The sequence below is a fragment of the Rattus norvegicus genome, chromosome 17 (genome assembly GCF_036323735.1).
Source record: "Rattus norvegicus strain BN/NHsdMcwi chromosome 17, GRCr8, whole genome shotgun sequence".
Classification (NCBI taxonomy): Eukaryota; Metazoa; Chordata; class Mammalia; order Rodentia; family Muridae; genus Rattus; species Rattus norvegicus.
Window position 1 is genome coordinate 19,193,657 of NC_086035.1, and position 17,346 is coordinate 19,211,002.

Sequence of the window (17,346 nt, forward strand, 5' to 3'; positions counted from 1 at the left end):
CAATCAACACAGATGAACGTCTGATCAGTTCCCATCTGGTAATGGAGGCCTGCAGATTCCCGGGCCATCTCTGGTCTTCTGTCCATGTTGGAGGTCGGGAGAAGCAGGAGTCGGACGTCAGCAGACAGTGCTGGCAGCAGAAACAATTGACACACTTACCCAGCAATTGACACACTCACCCAGCAAGAACCAGGCAACCCCAATTTTTTTTCTTGTGCCTCTTTCAGTCTGGGTCACCCGTTAGGAGGTGCCACACCTTCTAAGGAAGCATTGCTTGTTCTTAATTTATCTTTCCTGGAAGTACTTAGCTTCCCAGACTCACCCAGTGCCACGCCTCTTCTTTGGCTCCGGATATCACAAAATTAACCAGATGAATCGCTGCTGTGCATGACTCTGTGCGTGTGTAACTGCCACAGGCTGCTCTGTAGGTGGGAGACCAGGTTCAACATTGCCAGTGTCTGAGAAGAGCGGGAACAGAGAAGGGCTGTGTCGTGAACTTGGGGGTCTCATGGGGCATAACAAAAGTCTTGGGAAGTTAGATGGTGGTGACAGTTGCAGAACATTGCAAATGCACTGAAAAAAAAAGTGACTGAATTATATACTTTAAAAATGGTTTAAATGACCAATTTTGTGTGAGTGAACTTGACCTGTTTTACCAGTTATTTGTCTTGGGGCTGTGAGAAAAATACCTTGGTGAAAGTGATTTCAGGAAAGACAGTTTATTTTGCCTTGTAGGTTCATCCTGGTGGGGACATCTTATCTTGATGTGAGGAGGTTGAGGCAGCTGGTCACATTGTGCCCATCATCAGGAAGCAGAGAGAGAGAGAGAGATGAAGGGTGGCACTCGGCTCCGTTTGTCCTTCGTGTTGAGTCTAAGCCCCCAGCCCATGGGACGGGCTGTCCAAGTTCAGCCTGCATTTCCCCGCCCACCTAATTAGCATATTACGTGTACGCCTTCACAAACTGCTCAGTGGCTTCCTGGTGTAGCTAATCCTTCCCGGCATTCCCAGAGGCTTGTTTTCTGTGGGTCCCCAATACTGTCGAGTTGACAGTCAATATTAATCACACCTCCATTAGAAAGAGAAACCTCTTTCTTACTCCTCCACTAATGCCACGAGCTAACTTAGCCGGCTGGCCTTTGTAATTCCGTCTTCCTCCTCAGCTCTTTCTCTTCTAAGGTCAGATTTGCAGATCCTTCACACTTCGTGGACCTCTGAGTTCATCACTTCACTTTCTAACAGCCACCTAGAACACCCCATGCTTGTCAACTTGGGTGCCTTGTGGTGTCTGGTTATTGAAATTAGACGTTGGGTGTCCTGCGTGATGTTTCCACCAGGCTGGCATATCAAATGGTTACTCTTAGGCACAAATAAAGGAGCTACACGCGGCTTCCCAGCAGACCCGCCAGTCTCCTGCAAACTCTATATGGTGAGAAGGTTATAAGTACCTAGTGCGTGCGGATGGGTACGAAAAGGCTTTAGGTCGCTGCTATCAGGATGTCAGTGCTTTGAACTCGAGAGAGTCTTCGTTCTGAGCATCTTGAAGGTAGATCTCTGAGCCCTCAGCCATGTCTCAGAGCAGAAGATAACAGCACTAATCATTCTCTTCGCTTTCTTTCTCTCGCTCTTTCTCTTTTTCTGCTGGGGTCAGCAGGAATGGAAATCTCTCTCTTTTTCTTTCTAGATCAGTCTTATTATGATTACGATCATGCCAAAAGACCCGCAGGAGAGAGATGCTGCAATCGGAATTAAAAATAGCATCTTCTGTCCTCCCACACACACTTGAGTGCTTGGGATGTCTTTTCTATGCGCGCACTTTCTGCTTGGCTGCATAAAAGGAGCTGTCATTTCGTTTCCATAACGAAGCCATTCCCGGGAGAATTCCATTGTTTTAGCAATAGAATTTTTGTAAAAGGCCTCTTATTTTGCCTGAAAAGGGGTAACAAAAATGAACTTTTGAGAGCTCACTCGACAAAACAATTAGGGAGAGAGAGATTGTCTCCTTTCCTGATACGGGAAGCGTTGTAAGCGAGAGAATCCCCGGAGCCTTATACTAGGATAAACTCTTAAGCATGGGAGATGAAGACAGAGGGGGAACCCACATTAGTCACTTTTGTGATACAAGCAGGGCAATGCCCCTGCTTCAGAACGAGTTCTAGAAACATCTGGTGGTAGCAGATGTCGATCGTTTAAAATCATTTTAAATCCATACATTTGTTACATTTGCTTCTTTTGCTTTTATTATTTATTTATTTATTTATTTATTTATTTATTTTTAAGACAGGGTAGCTTATAGCTTAGGCTGCTCTCAAACTGTGCACGTAGCCAACGGCCTTGAACTCCTGGCCTCATTCATGGCTGTGCCTCCTAAGAGATGCTACAGTTGAGCCCTTCACCATCACGCTCCACTTTAAAAGGGAAGGGAGAACCCCGTAGAACGCTCATTATGTTAAAAGAAAAAAAATTCCTTGGGATTTTTAATGAACTGCGATTATCAGGTGTTTTAATTGAACTTCTTGACTCTGAAGACAAATTGCAAATGCCTCTTGTCAGGGTCCTTGACTCAGAAAACAGTGGCCTTTTATTTACATCTCGAATGCTAGAGCAAGTAGAGCTTAGCATCTCACTCCCATGGTGACTCCTAATGCAGCTCAACCTGGGCTGTGAGTGTGTGTGCTTACACCTAAAGCCCCACATTCCCTCCAGCCCTCCGCACCATGAATGTCTGCTCCAGATATGCTGTCAGGTTTTCAAGCCCACATTCGTGGGAAGGATAACTGCATCTCTTAGCACTGTACCTGGCACCCAAGGACCCACATCAAAGTCTTTCTACCTTTGATGTTTCAACGGGTTCCATGCCAAGTAGCGTTCCTATTACGTGGTGCTCACGCCTGAGCCCATTGAAATCTCAGTTCTGAAGCCAGAGTCATGTTCTTGAGCCTCTCCCAAAGGGCAAGACACTTTGAATGCTCTCTTTGTCTTGCAACACTTTATAATTTATTGCATCAGAAAGTCATAATACTGTAGCAAGGAGACAGGCTGACAAGAGGTTTAAGGGGCTAGGCTTGTAACTCTGTTCGTGGAATGCTACACTAACATGGGTTTGATCCTCGGCTTTGTATAAAACCAAGTGTAGTGCTCCATGCCTGTACACCCCATAATACTCAAGAAGTAGAAGGAAGAGGATCAAGAGTTCAAAGTCGCCCTGGGCTACATGGCAAGTTCTAGGCTGACTTGAGCTATCTGAGACCCAAAAACTTGTCAATGAAAATAAATGAATAGACTTGTTCTCCAGAGCCTGGAGCGATGGCTCAGCAGTTAGGAGCACTGACTGCTCTTTCAGAGGTCTTGAGTTCAATTCCTAGCCACCACAGGGTGGCTCACAACCATCTGTAATGGGATCCAGTGCCCTCTTCTGGTGTGTCTGAAGACAGCGACAGTGTAGTCACATCCATAAAATAAAATAAATCTAAAAAACAAACAAACAAAAAGTGCTGTTCTCCAGGGAAAAGGTGTATGTGATTCATGGCAGCTAGAAAGGGGACTAGTAACCTAGGACACATGAAACTACAGGGTGATCTCCAGACTTCTAGATCAATATTCACTGTCTCCTGGGCCACAGTACCCCCTACTGTAGGACCTAAGTGTCTCCATGAGACCAGAAGTGTAGCAGATAAACCCAAGAATAAATTGTTGGCAAGAAGCACAAGCTATCTTGTTGTTAAACTAATTCCCCATAGACTCATCTAATTGCCAATCAGGTATCCTATAAGTATCCATAGAATTTTTATCTCTTTTTTTTTATTTTTATTAGATATATTTCTTTATTTACAGAATTTTTATTTCTTATCCGCATTTTATTTCTGCCACACAGACCTAATTCCCTCTGGATGTATCATTATATTTTACCCAGATACACACACACACACACACACACACATACACACACACACGGACATGCATATGCATGTGCATATACACACACATACAAATACATGCACACACATGAAGAAAGCTTCACCCTCATGTAATGAGATTCACTAACAATAGGAAACGGTGGCATGGGTCGATATGAATGAAAGGGGTCTTAAATCTTTGACCAGAGGAATTTTTAAACATTTATTTCTCTAACTTCACCTTGTTTGAATAGATTTTAGCTAATTTCAGCTCTGAGTTCCCCCCAACACCAAGCAGTTAACAGCCCACGTATATCCAGGGGTAGCCAGTCTGGAAGGTGCTTCCTAGTCATTAATCCATGATGGTTGTTAGTCGTTGGTTACATGGGGAGCATACGGTCTGGTGAATGAACCTGGTCCTTCAGTATTTCTTAGGATTCACGCCCACCAGTCCTTCTGTGCCCTGTTCCCATTGCTCCTTGCCTACCTGTGTGAACTGGTGCAGCCTCAGGCCCACCTCTCTGAGTGTTTTCACCTCAGCTTCCCCTGACAGCTCTGCTTGATTCTTCTTCCTCAGAAGTCAGCTTTAGTCCCTCATGGGAAGGAAAGGCTCTTACAAAACGTTTCATTCATTGACTGAGCAGTTTCTTTGCTGGCTTATGTAATGGTTTTTCTCCAAGGCACCGAGAGAGAGAGAGAGAGAGAGAGAGAGAGAGAGAGAGAGAGAGAGAGAGAGAGAGGAGAGAGAGAGAGAGAGAGAGAGAGAGAGAGAGAGAGAGAGAGGGAACGAACTCTCATTTGATTACCACTAGGAAAGAGGTTAGAAGGCAGGACAAAGCAAAGCAAAATACCACACACACAAGGCAGCTTAGTCAAAAGGAATTTCTGTTTTATTTGTGTGTGATTTAAAAAAAAAACAAATTTAATTTTTAAAAACAGTGTCTTGCTACATCGCTCTGGCTGTCCTAGTGCTTGCTACATAGACCAGGCTGGCCTGGAACTCCCAGTAATCCTCCTGCTTCAGTTTCCTGAGTGCTGACGTTGCAGCTGTATGCCAGCAGGTCCAGCTAGTCAGCAGGAATTTATCAAGGGGTTTTGATTTACAAAAGCCTTCCAGAGGCTTGTGAGATGGCTCAGCCACAAAGAGTATATACCCTAGAGGACGGTGGATCAGTTCCTAGTGCTCAACTCAGGTAGTTAGCAACCATCTACAACTCTACCTTTAGGAAACCTGCTTCTGGCCTCTGCAAGCAATTCCACTCATGTCCACATAACCCCACACAGACAGAAAAATACACGATTTAAAATAAAAGGTCTTTTTTGAAAAAGACACTTGGGAGCTTATGAAAAGCAAGACGGGAATAGACTCTTGTTCGTGGTGGATGTTGCTACAAACTGCACAGGAAGGCGTCAAGTCTTTCAGGAGAAGGCACGAAGCGATGACTACCTCTGAGGGTCAGGAGTAAAATCTGCCAGAGTTCATGTGCAAAATCGTAGCACCGCACTTCCGATGGAGAAGTCACAGCCAGGAGGAGGATGGGAACTATAGGAAAGGCTGGGTGTGGGCTTGGCAGGAGGTGGGTGTCTTGTGTTCTGACATATGGAACAGTGGTGGATTCCCAGAGAGGAAGTCAGTGGCTCCGTGCGGCTGACCCAGAGTGCGTGAGCTGGACTGTAGCTGTTGCTTAGCCGCAGAGCCTCGTGTAGCTTGTGCAAGCCTCTGGGCCCTGTCTCAAGCACCACCAGGAAAACAAAACAGATAAACAAGCAAACACCCTAGAGGAGAAGTAGGAAGTGAAACTGAATGAACAGCTTGGGGAAGTCCTCAACACATTGCGTAGAATGGAGCGACTCGTAAAGGACTTTTCCAACAAGCCCGTGTCCCCAGTTACGTTCCTGGGACCCACCTGGTAGAAGATCTGACACCTGAGAGCTCTCCTCTGACACCCCCGAGTTCTATGGCACCTGCGTACTCATATACACATACGAAATGAATCATTTAAAAGTCTACTGTTAGAGACTGAGGCAGGGAAGTTGCTGTGGTATGAATTTTTGAAGCCAGAATAGGGCACAGTGTGGGAATCCGTCTTAAACTGTACCCCTCTGATAAAGGGGTTTTGGAAGATTTCCAGGAGCTGTAGGGACCTGTGGATATGGCATGTGACAGGAAGAAGCCACATTACCTAATGGCTACTCCAGGCGGTTTGGAACTGTGAGGGTAACTCATTTTGGCTAGACTGCCGAAGGCACCAGAATGATGTGAACTTCTGCCAGGAGTTGGGACTAGCATGGGGCTATGGGAACAGAGTGGGCACAGTTAGGGATTGACAGCAAACAGACCATGGGAGAAAGAGAAGACAACAGTGCCATTGGCATGGGTTGGAAACTTAATAGGAATTGGTTTGGGCAGGGAGGCGGGAAGTTTTGAAGCAAGCCGATTGGCACCATACATATCCAGTAGCTTGGGAGAGATGAATTTGCCCCACCCCCCAGGTTCATATATTTAAATGCTTAGTTTTCAGGGAGTGGCACTTATTTGGAAGGATTAGGAGGTGTGGCCTTATTGGAGGAAGTGTGTCACTGAGGGTGGGCTTTGGAATTTCAAAAGTCTACACCAGTTTCAGTCTTCCTCCCTTCTAGTGTGCTCTCTCTCTCTCTCTCTCTCTCTCTCTCTCTCGCTCGCTCGCTCGCTCGCTCGCTCGCCTATGGATCAACACGTAGCTCTCAGCTCCAGTGCCTCCCTGCATGCCGCCATGCACCTTACCATGCTGCTAATGGACTAATGGAAACTATAAACAAGCCCCCAATTAAATGCCTTCTTTTGTATGAGTTGCCTTGGTCATGGTGTCTCTTCCCAGCCATGGGACAGTGACAAAGGCATACAGAGGAGAAATACAGCTCAGGATAAAAAGGAACTGCAGGAAGGGACTGCAGGAGCTGGATGGGCATGGTGGTACATCCTTCGGGCCTAACCCTCACGAGCCTGAGGCAGAAGGATTATTGTGAGTTTTAGGCCAGACTAGGCTATGAACTGAGGACCAGACCATCAGTGCTACAGAGTAACGTGCTGTCTTTAAAGACGCAAAACAAAACTCCAGAGTGATGCCGTCTCTGAGAAATGAAAAGTATTACTTTATTTAGATTGAAGTAGAACAATAAAAGCTGGTGGAGGCATGGTGGTACATTCCTGTAACCCTAGCATTTAGAAGGTAGAGGCAGGAAGGTCAGAAGTTCAAGACCAGGCTGGGCTACTTAAGACACTGTTTCATTTAACACACACACACATGCACACACAGCAAAAACACTTCAAAGAAGACTCATAGAAAATCAGAATTCATAGTGACACGTGTATTAATTTCTACTACTGTACACACAAAGGGCAGTGACTAGAACCCGTTTCTTAGGCACCAGTTTCTCTCTTTCACTCATCCATGGCTCCCTTAGCTTCCCTGTTCCTATTCTCTCCAGAATGACATCACAAGTTACCTGAGGTTCTTTCCCGCCTGAAGCCCAGGGCCTTTCTGAAGTTCACGTGGTTATTTGTATGCATTACTTCTTGTGGTTGTTAATTCTGGGCCCCTGTTCCTTTGCTGTCTATGCAGTGCTTGTTACTTTCAGCTTCCTGTGGTCTCCTTCGTTTCATATCATGTGACTTGCCCCTGCCAACATGTCCTTTCCCGTGTTGAACACTGTCCCTTTGAAAGGTCTACCCAGTCAGGTCTGACCTACCATGTGTAATCCCTGTAGTTTAAACTTAGTGGTTTGGGGTCTGAATTAGATGTCAGATACCTTCACAACATCCGGATGTGGAAAAATATTCCCTGAATTACTTAGAGGAGATGTGTAGACACACTAGGGACAGGCCAATGGTGGGGACCCGCAGAGGGTCACGTGTGTCACACTATAACTGAAAACTCCGGGAATAAATCTAACTTGAGGTGGAAGATGGGGGTAGGGTATAGGGAGAGGGAGTGGAGGGTGGGAGTGGGGGACAGAGATGCAAACCTCTCAAACGACAGAAAACTTGAGTCAAGCTCTAGTGAACTAAGCTAGGCATTAAGACAGAAACTCATTAGGATGAAGACTTGGGAAAGGTCCCTGCATCAGGGAGGCATGTGCTGTGATGACCTTTAAATGAGGAAAACAGTTTATAAAAATCATGGTGGAACTCCAACTCCCATGCTTTAGGATATTGGTGTTGAAATGCCGACCTGAGATTTGCACTCCATTTTAACCTGTTCCTTGGTCAATCAGATCAAGGCGCTAGGCTTTTGGAAACCTTCTAGGACATTGTATTCGGGAAATAGAAAGGGTAGCATGCTTATAGGCTAGGGAAAATGTTGAGAGCTAAAAGGGAAAGAAAAGGGATGAAGGATAGAGTTGACCTTAGGAAGGTGGCGAGATGTCATAATAGACTAAGAACTTAAGTGGAGGAAGATTGCAGGTTTCCCAGGTTTCATGTACACATTTAACAGTGTATGGGTTTATTTTGCTTGGGTCATTTGGCATCTCTTTGGACTATGTTAACATCATCCATTCCAGGATATCAATCTTAGAGTGATAAGGGTCACCCACCCCCATCTGGCTGAAAGGGTGCCCCTGTAGAGGGCTGGTTCTCTGAGTGTGAACCAGAACAGTAGTGTCGTTCTCTCCTGGGAACTACAGCTTCTCCGACCCACACCTAAGCTTTCCCAATGAGCAGTTCTAGGGATGGCTTCTCTCTGAGTCTGAGGCGGGTTTCAGCTGGAGATCTCCAGGTCTACTCCACACAGGGCGAGAGTCTCAACCACAGAGGTTTTTGGAAACACACTGTGAGAATCTAGGGTCTAGATGGGCTCCTGCCGGCAAGAAGGTGGAATGAGTGTGTGAATAGTCGAGAGGGAGGAAACAGCTTTCCAGAGGCCATTAATGAACAAAAAAAAAAAAGCAATGGATTCAAAGACCAGGAAGGAGGAGGCCAAGTGTAACTGTTCCCGGTTCTGTGGGAAACTTCCATTGGAATGGCAAGCCCCTGCCACACCTCCAAGTCCTTGGATGTCAGAGAAAGGTGAAGGGGTTGGGGAGCTGGGTGGGGGGCTCATTCAGTAAAGTATCTGCCTTACAAGGATGAGGGCCCACATTTCAACCCCCATAGTCTACTCTTTAGAAAAGCAGGCATATGGTATTTATTTTAATCCCAGTACTGAGGAGGGAGAAGCATGTGAAATCTCTGTGAATTCAGGGCCAGTGTTCTCTACATAGCAAGTTCCAGGTCAGCCGGGGCCACATGTGAGACCCTATTTCAAAGGGGAAAACAATCGAGCTTGGAATTCCGGCCCCGGGATCACTGAGACAGATGGTCAGATGGTCATCCAGGCTGGCCTGCTTGCTGAGTCTCAGGCCAGTGAGAAACCCCGTTAAAAATGACACCCCATAACTTGTCCTCTGGCCTCCACACACATGTTAAAGTGTACCTGCTCAGAGAGAAAGAAGGGGAGACCCTCTGCAGGGAAGAGATTGAACTATAGCTATGAAGGACTAAGCCTTTTGCAGGTAAGGGTTAAATTCTTCTAGATGGGGCTTGGGCCTCGGATCATTTCTTTTTCATTCAAAGCTCTACCCGCTAGATGCTCTTAGGAGCTTGCATAGCAAGGCCATAGCAAGGTCTCAGTCCTCAGGAAGCTTATAAAGTCTCTGAGCCTTCACGATTTCAGTAAACCCAATGGAGGGTAAAAAGACAATACTAGAGTACCGACTTGAAAATGACCTGGGGTCAAAATGTGCAGCAGAGACTGCAAGTGCTCCGGGCAGGCAAGAGAAGGAGAAGCTGGCGTGGTGTCCCTTTGTCCTGTGAACGGAGGATGAGACTGTCAGCCTGGCATATGTCCCCAGGTCTGATGGCAAAGACATTGGACAACCAGGCTGCAAGGAATCTCGGGTTTTTGCACCCTCTCTTCTTTCCGGGTTTGCTGAGGCTTGTCATAACTGTCAGGGTGGGGTATATTCCCAGACCTGTAGGTGGAACGGTATTGATATTTGTGTTTTTCTGTGAGAAGCTATAGCGGATAAAATCATATTTTATCCTGGCTATCTTAAATGGGAAGAGACTCGGCAGGGCTCGGCCGGCCACATTTGTTCCAGACTGACTCCATTCAGAGAGAGAACATGAGTGGGCCTGCCTGCGGATTACATCAGTTTGGAGGATACAAAATACTGACTTTCTTTTTCCTTAATGAAAGAATTATGTGGAACCAGATCTGGGAGGGTGGGGAACAAGAAAGTACTGGAGACGAACAGAGCTTTCTCACTGCTTGTTTCTGTATATGCTCCTCTCCTCACTGGGGCTACATAAACTGAGTCCCAATTTACAATACAGGACAAACGTGGTAGGGACTGTTGAAGTTGAACATAAAATGTTGTTTAGGTACAGGAGAGATGATTTAAAAAAAAATCAGACAAGCGTGTGTGTGTGTGTGTGTGTGTGTGTGTGTGTGTTTGTGTGTGTGTGAATGTGTGTGTTTTTGTGTTTGTGTATGTGAGTTTGTGTTTGTGTGTGTGTTTGTGTGTGAGTCTGTGTGAGTGTGTGTTTATGTGTGTGTGTGAGTGTGTGTTTGTGTGTGAATGTGTGTTTGTGTGAGTGTGTGAGTTTGTGTGTGTGAATCTGTGTGAGTTTGTGTGTGTGTTTGTGTGTGAGTCTGTGTGAGTGTGTGTGTTTGTGTGTGAGTCTGTGTGAGTGTGTGTTTATGTGTGTGTTTGTGTGTGTGTGAATGTGTGTGTTTTTGTGTTTGTGTGAGTTTGTGTGTTTGTGTGTGCGTTTGTGTGTGAGTGTGTGTGAGTGTGTGTGAGTGTGTGTTTGTGTGAATGTGTTTATGTGAGTGTGTGTTTGTGTGTGTGTGAGTCTGTGTGTGTGTGAGTCTGTGTGTGTGGGTGGGTGTGTTAGTGTGTGTAAGTGTGTGAGTGTGTGTAAGTGTGAGTCTATGTGTGAGTGTGTGTGGTTGTGTGTGTAAGTGTGTGAGTCTGTGTGTGTGAGTGTGTGTGTGTTTGTGTGTGTAAGTGTGTGTGACTGTGTGAGTCTGTGTGTGTGAGTGTGTGAGTGTAAGTGTGTGAATGTGTGTGTGAGTGAGTATGTGTGAGTGTGTGTGTGTGTGTGTGTGTGTGTGTGTGTGTGTGTGTGTGTGTGTGTGTATGAGCGCTCGAAAGCCAGAAATTTTTGGGTTTTGTCAACCCCCGCCACCACACACACCCAGAACTTCGCACGTAACAACTGGCTTATGCTCTTTGAAATGTTTTTTATTTTTGTTGTTTCCTTTAGGGTTGGTTTTGTTTCTGAGACAGGGCCTCCCTTTATAGACCCAGCCTTACCTGCAATTCTAACATTTACCACAGAGCTCAGGCTGGCCCAGAACTCATGATCCTCCTACCATCAGCCTCCCCAGTTCTGGGTTTGCAGGCATACGCCATCATGCAGGCTAGAGCCCCCTTTGAGTGGATTCTCTTCAGCTGTGACCAACCTGTGATAAGACAGCCTTTCAGTTCACTACTATGTTGGGGTAACCTCTGGTACTTCAGGGAACCAGCACCTCCTTGCCTGTCACATGGATACAATACCTCCATGGAATGGCTCTTCCTGGCAGTGCTTCTTAACTCAGAGGGAAGAATTGCTTCCTCCGAGATCTCTGAAGGTAGTTGAAGAAATAAGTAACAAAGGACTCCATCAAAACAGTGTCAGAAATGAGTCCAACTCTAGAGGAGGCTTGCCGATGCTCAGCCTGTTTCCTTTGGCTGAAACCTGAGGCCTGTTTCTGGGCCAGGGCTCTGCCACTGAGCTGCACCTCCAGCCTTGCCTGCACTAAGCTCTCTCTGCCTTTTACTTCTCTGCAAGCCCCACCTGGGCCCCACACTCCCAATCACAGTTGTCTATTGTCCCTTCCTGATGCTTGTCTGGGTCTCTAATCTTAACATATTTTAAAAACACTCTGGTACAGTTCCCTGAAGCTGTATCCCTCTGGGTGTGAGAAGAACGTGGTCCTTGCCTCTCTTGTTCACTTTTCTGGCCCTATTTGAGTGTAGTGGCATTAAGTGAAATTCTGTCCTCTGGAGGTGCTAGTTAATAAGAAAGTGCTCCATAAGATAGATCCACTAGAAAAGCCATGATTAATTCCAGGAGAATAGATACGTCCTTCCTCCTTTTTGAACTAATTTTGTCTCTCCCTTTTAAAAAATTTATTTTGACTTCTACTAATCAGTGTTACCAGTTCCAAATCTAAGATTTGATATTATGTTACTCTTATCTTCCTCCTCCTCCTCTTTGTCTTCCTCCTCTTCCTCCTCCTCCTCTTCTTCCTCCTCCTTCTCCTCTTCCTCCTTCTCCTCTTCCTCCTCTTTTTCCTCCTCTTCTTCTTCCTCCTTCTCCTCTTCCTCCTCTTTTTTCCTCTTCTTCTTCCTCCTTCTCCTCTTCCTCCTTCTCCTCTTCCTCCTCTTTTTCCTCCTCCTCTTCTTCCTCCTCCTCTTCCTCCTCTTTTTCCTCTTCTTCTTCCTCCTTCTCCTCTTCCTCCTTCTCCTCTTCCTCCTCTTTTTCCTCCTCTTCTTCTTCCTCTTCTCCTCTTCCTCCTCTTTTTCCTCTTCTTCCTCTTCTTTCTCCTTCTCTTCTTCCTCCTTTTCCCTCTTCCTCCTCCTCCTCTTCCTCTTCCTCCTCATTGTCTTCCTCTTCCTGTCATCATCATTGCTGTTTTTATTATTATTTGAGAGAGCCACTTTTTTTTCCCCTACTAGAAATCACACTTTCCACACCCACAATGCTAAAACTTCAAGCCCCAAGTATGTTCAACTTGTGCTCATGACACTGGAAGAAACAAATCCTGACTGGAGCTAGCAACCCTACATCTCCATTGTCCCCCAAAGCCACTGGTACACAGTCATTCATGCCCTCCACTGTCGCTCCTCCCAGGGCAGACCTTTGATAATACTGGCCTCCAAGTGATTGCTCCTGTGGGTTTGCCAGAAAGGAGGGGAAACAGGAAATCCAGATGTAGAGCATTCTCTACCAGGCTGTGAGCAGCAGTTTGCATTAAAGCCACCAGCCAGCTGGATCCGGTCCTATTCTCAGGAAGAGCCTCCTCGTACCACCTTTGTGTATGTGAATGTTACAGTCACTGGGGAGATGTGGCAGAGAGGCAAGTGGAAACTTACACGGTCTTGCGGACACTGGGCACAAGAAACACCGTGAATCTGCAGTTGAAGACAGCCCTTTGCTGTGGCCCAAACCACGATCCTCCTGCCTGGCTCCGTAGTGTGCCTTGGTGCTCCTTCCAGATTTCGTTTCCTGCCCTCGACCTTTCTTTACGTTCTGAAATTTCTCCTGGAGATTTCAGGAATCTCCAGCTCTGCTCTTACCTCCCGCACCACAGCAGCACGGGGCTGTGTCAGTGTTTGAGTGTGCCCGGGAGAGCTTGGTGCTCGGCCAAAGCTGGGTTTTATACCCTGGCTCAGAGAGCTCAGTAGCAGGCTGTGACCAATAATAACACCTTCTGTTGACATAGTGTCTGTCTTCTGGGGAACGTCGAGTGCTTCTCAAGAGCACTTATTGATCTTCCCAGTCTCGCTGGGAGGTATGAAAATGGCCAAAGATTGTAGTCTTTGCTTCCTTTTCCTGAGAGTTAAGTCAAGCGACTTATTTGGGGATCCTGTTTGTTTTTCCAGTGCTGGGGAGTAGGCCCAGGAACTCAACTCAGGGGTGCTACACAAGTGCTGTGCCTGTAAACTATACCTCTAGCAATTCATTCTCTCTCTCTCTCTCTCTCTCTCTCTCTCTCTCTCTCTCCCCTCCTCCTCCTCCTCCTTCTCCCCCCCTCTCTCTCCTCCTCCTTCTTCTTCCTCTCTCTCTTTCTCCCCTCCTCTTTCTTCTCCCTCTCTCTCTCCCCCCCTCCTCCTCCTTCTTCTCCCCCCTCTCTTTCTCCCCTCCTCCTTCTTCCTTTCTCTCTCTTTCTCCCCTCCTCCTTCTTCTCCCTCTCTCTCTCTCCCCTCCTCCTCCTTCTTCTTCCTCTCTCTCTTTCTTTCTCCCCTCCTCCTCCTCCTTCTTCTTCCTCTCTCTCTCTCTTTCTCCCTCTCTCTCTCTCTCTCTCTCTCTCTCTCTCTCTCTCTTCCTCTCCCCCCTCTCTCCCTCCCTGCCTCTCCCTCTCCTTTCCCCACTTCTCTCTCTCTGACTCCCCTCCTCCCTCTCCTTGCTGGTTTTGGTGTTTTCAAAACAGGGTCTCCTATAACCCTGGCTGACTTAGCTCTCCTGCTTCTGTCTCCTCAGTGCTAGGATTACAGGTGCACACCGCACACTCCAGCAAATAGCGACTTCTTTTGAGCAAGTTTGTGTCACACCCAGGGTTAGGTTTGAAGTTTCCTAGAATTGGCTTCTCATGGGAGAGGGGAAAAAATAAGGGGGAAAAAAGTTGTTTATGTCACATAGTAAATTAAACAAACAAAAAAAAACCCAAAAACGAACGAATGAATGAACGAACAAACAAACTAAATAACTAACTAACTAACTAAAGCAGGTCCTGGAAAATGGTCTTTGGTAAATTATCACTTTGGTTGACCAGATGACCAGATTGCTGAAAAAAAAAATGATTAGATGAATGTATTTACCATATCCTTTCTTTCTGGGTTGTTCTCCTGCCAGGTATTTCTAACCTCTCTGTGAAAGAAAGACAACACCAGAGCCTGGGCGGCCCAGTTGCTGAGGGAAGTTTCCATGGTGAAGTCTCAGGGAGGCTTCCTGGGAGCAGAACATAGTGAATGCTGTAAGTGAACACTGTCTGCAGACTTTCCTTGTAAAGACCGGTGAGCCCAGTGGGAGGGGCTGTCAGTGTGAACCCTGGGTGATTGCCCAGTGTGAGTCCCTGGTGTGAGGGGCTGCTAGTGTGAGCCCTGGGTGTTCGCCCAGTTCTCAGATCTCTTGTTTCCAGAAGAGGTTCTACATTACTAACTACAAACTTGCCTTTTCCCTTGCGCCGTGGAGCAGAGCTGATGGTCTGCTTGCAGAATACAGGGTTCTGTGCTCTCGCTCCTGGCATAGTCGGTGGTATCGGATGTATAGGGGACTGTCTGCCACTGTTCTTCTAGGATAGTGAATGAGATGAGGATTAAGGCCTGGATTTCCATGTGTAACTAATAGTATTACTTATCTCTGGTCTCTTTCTCTCAACCATGATGTTTGTTGCTGGTTTCTCTGTGGCTGCTATCGCTGCTGTTGATTTGCTTTTGGATTTGTGTTGTTGTTGGGTTGGGTTGGTTTTTGTTTCTGTTGTTTTGGTTTTTGGGGTTTTTTTGTTTTGTTTTGTTTTTTGTTTTTACTTTCAAAATGGCAGACCTGTGTGGAAGAACAGTTATTGAGGGTTTTTCTCTGATTCAGAAGTGGCTGATTTAATCAGGGTGATTGTCCGTGATGTGGGGATTAGTAAACTGTACTTCATGTCAGCTGAAGCCTCTTGACAAGTTTCAATGTCTGGGGGTTGATTAAGTGGCCCACTCTGAGCCTAGAGGAGCCCTATTTGCCGTGAAATTTGAAATGGATTTGCCTAGATCTGCCATTTGATTGTGAGAAATGCTGTCTCAAAAAACAAGAGGGAGAGCAATAGAGAGAGAGAGAGATCCAACATCAACCCCTGGCCTCCACTGCATGCACAACAGTGCACATATGCACTCGCAAACACACACACACACACACACACACACACACACACACACACACACACACAGAGTCCACAAAATCTAGGAGAGTGTTAACCAGGAAAGAATATAACCACAGGAAAGTCCTAGATGGCCAGTGGACTCCTCTGAGAAAAGAAGTAATAATATCTTTGTGTTTTAGAATATAATTAGCCAACTTCAATTAGAATCTGTAAGCATTCAACTGCACATCTTATAACATATATAAGTTTTGAATTTTCTAAGTCTTTTATTTTAATTATACTTACTGATTATGTGTGTTGGGGGAGAGGTTGAATGTGGGGGTCAGAGAATAGCTTCCAGGTAGGTTCTCATTCTGTGTGGGTTTCAGTGACGTTTAAATGGTCAGGCTTAGTAGCCAGTGCCCTTACCCACTGAACTGGTGACTCAGTCACAGTTACTTTTCAGTCCTCTATCACTTATTCTTTGTGACTGCCTAAAAGATTTCATAAAGTTGAGATAGACACAGCACCTAGCGGAGAGAAAGGGTATTGATGTCAAAAGAATCTTCAAAAACATCTTGTGATATATATTAAGATGTTTATCCCTAGTTCCTAGCGGTTTAATAGTATTGTCAAAATTAACTCGTTCAATTTAAAACTTCCTGGAACTAGGGAGATGGCTCAGAGGTTAGGGTCACATGCTGCTCAGAGGTTAGGGTCACATGCTGCTCAGAGGTTAGGGTCACATGCTGCTCTTCCAGAGGCCCCGAGTTCAGTTCCCAGCACCCACATCAGAGAAATACACTACTCTGTGTGACTACACCCCAAGGAGATCCAGTGCCCTCTATTGGCCTTCACGGGAAACTGCATCTATGAAACACACATACACACACACACACACACACACACACACACACACACACACACACACTTTAAAAAAAATTTAAACCTTTAAATTCAAAACTTCCCTGTGCCTCATTGTAGCTCCCAGAAGGCACTGTTGTTTGAGTGTGTTTTCACTTGTAGGTGTGATCCTATGGATTCTAGAAGTTTGTGACATGCCTTGGCACCCATGACCAAGGCTTCTAATCTTAGTTGTACTGTTAAGATCAAGCATGTTGATGACTCTAGGCTCACCAACCCCATTACCACCAAAGAGAGTGGTATTCTATAAGTCTGTGGGTTGCTGTATGCTTCTGATACGTTAAGCAACTGACACGTTGGTTTACGGTTGCATCATGGGAGGAGAATTGTCTAAGTATTTTCTCAAAAAAGGTTTGTCATGCTCATGGACTACCCTGGGACCCTGCTGGGTTTAAGTGTTAGGACGTTTCACTGCCAACACAGCTGGTCTGGTCGCTTGCTGGCAGCATTGATGTTTTTAAGGTGCTGTTTTCCTGGGAAGCATGGGTCTCACAGAAAGTCACTTTCAAGCCTAGCTTTGGTTTAAATGAGAACAGTTGCTGTGTTCCAGGCCGGCTTTGTGACTACCACCGTGGGTTTTCCTTTTTTACTGTTGCTCTGAAGGGTTCATATCAGACCTCAGGCATTATGTGACGTTCTCAAAGGTCCCGAAGTGTAAATCTGGAGATGCCACACAGGCCAACTTTAAGGCACTTGAAAATCTCTCTGTAAACAGAGTGAGCTGAGAGGAAGAAAATGTGAAATTCCAGTGACCTCCTCAGGCGAGCCGAGAAATGTCTTTTTATCGCTTGAGAGCCTTAAGGCCTGTGCCTCTGAAGGGCGTTACAAACGAGGAAAGCCAGGGAGTGTGTATTTGCACGCAGACAGGTGTGAGTGTGGGCGTTGTAA

The 17,346-nt window shown here is 46.1% G+C and overlaps 1 protein-coding gene across 19 annotated transcripts in view; it reads left to right on the plus strand.

Annotated features, from left to right (window-relative positions):
- Atxn1 (ataxin 1) overlaps positions 1 to 17,346 on the plus strand; it is a 411,355-nt gene that overhangs the window by 250,260 nt on the left and 143,749 nt on the right. For 16 of the 19 annotated variants that reach the window (XM_039095353.2, XM_039095354.2, XM_039095351.2 and 13 more), the window contains one exon: positions 14,544 to 14,664. The exons of the other annotated variants lie outside the window; for them this stretch is intronic. The gene's annotated coding sequence lies outside the window, so the exon portion shown is untranslated. The remainder of the gene's footprint in view (positions 1 to 14,543; positions 14,665 to 17,346) is intronic. 19 annotated transcript variants of the gene reach the window in all.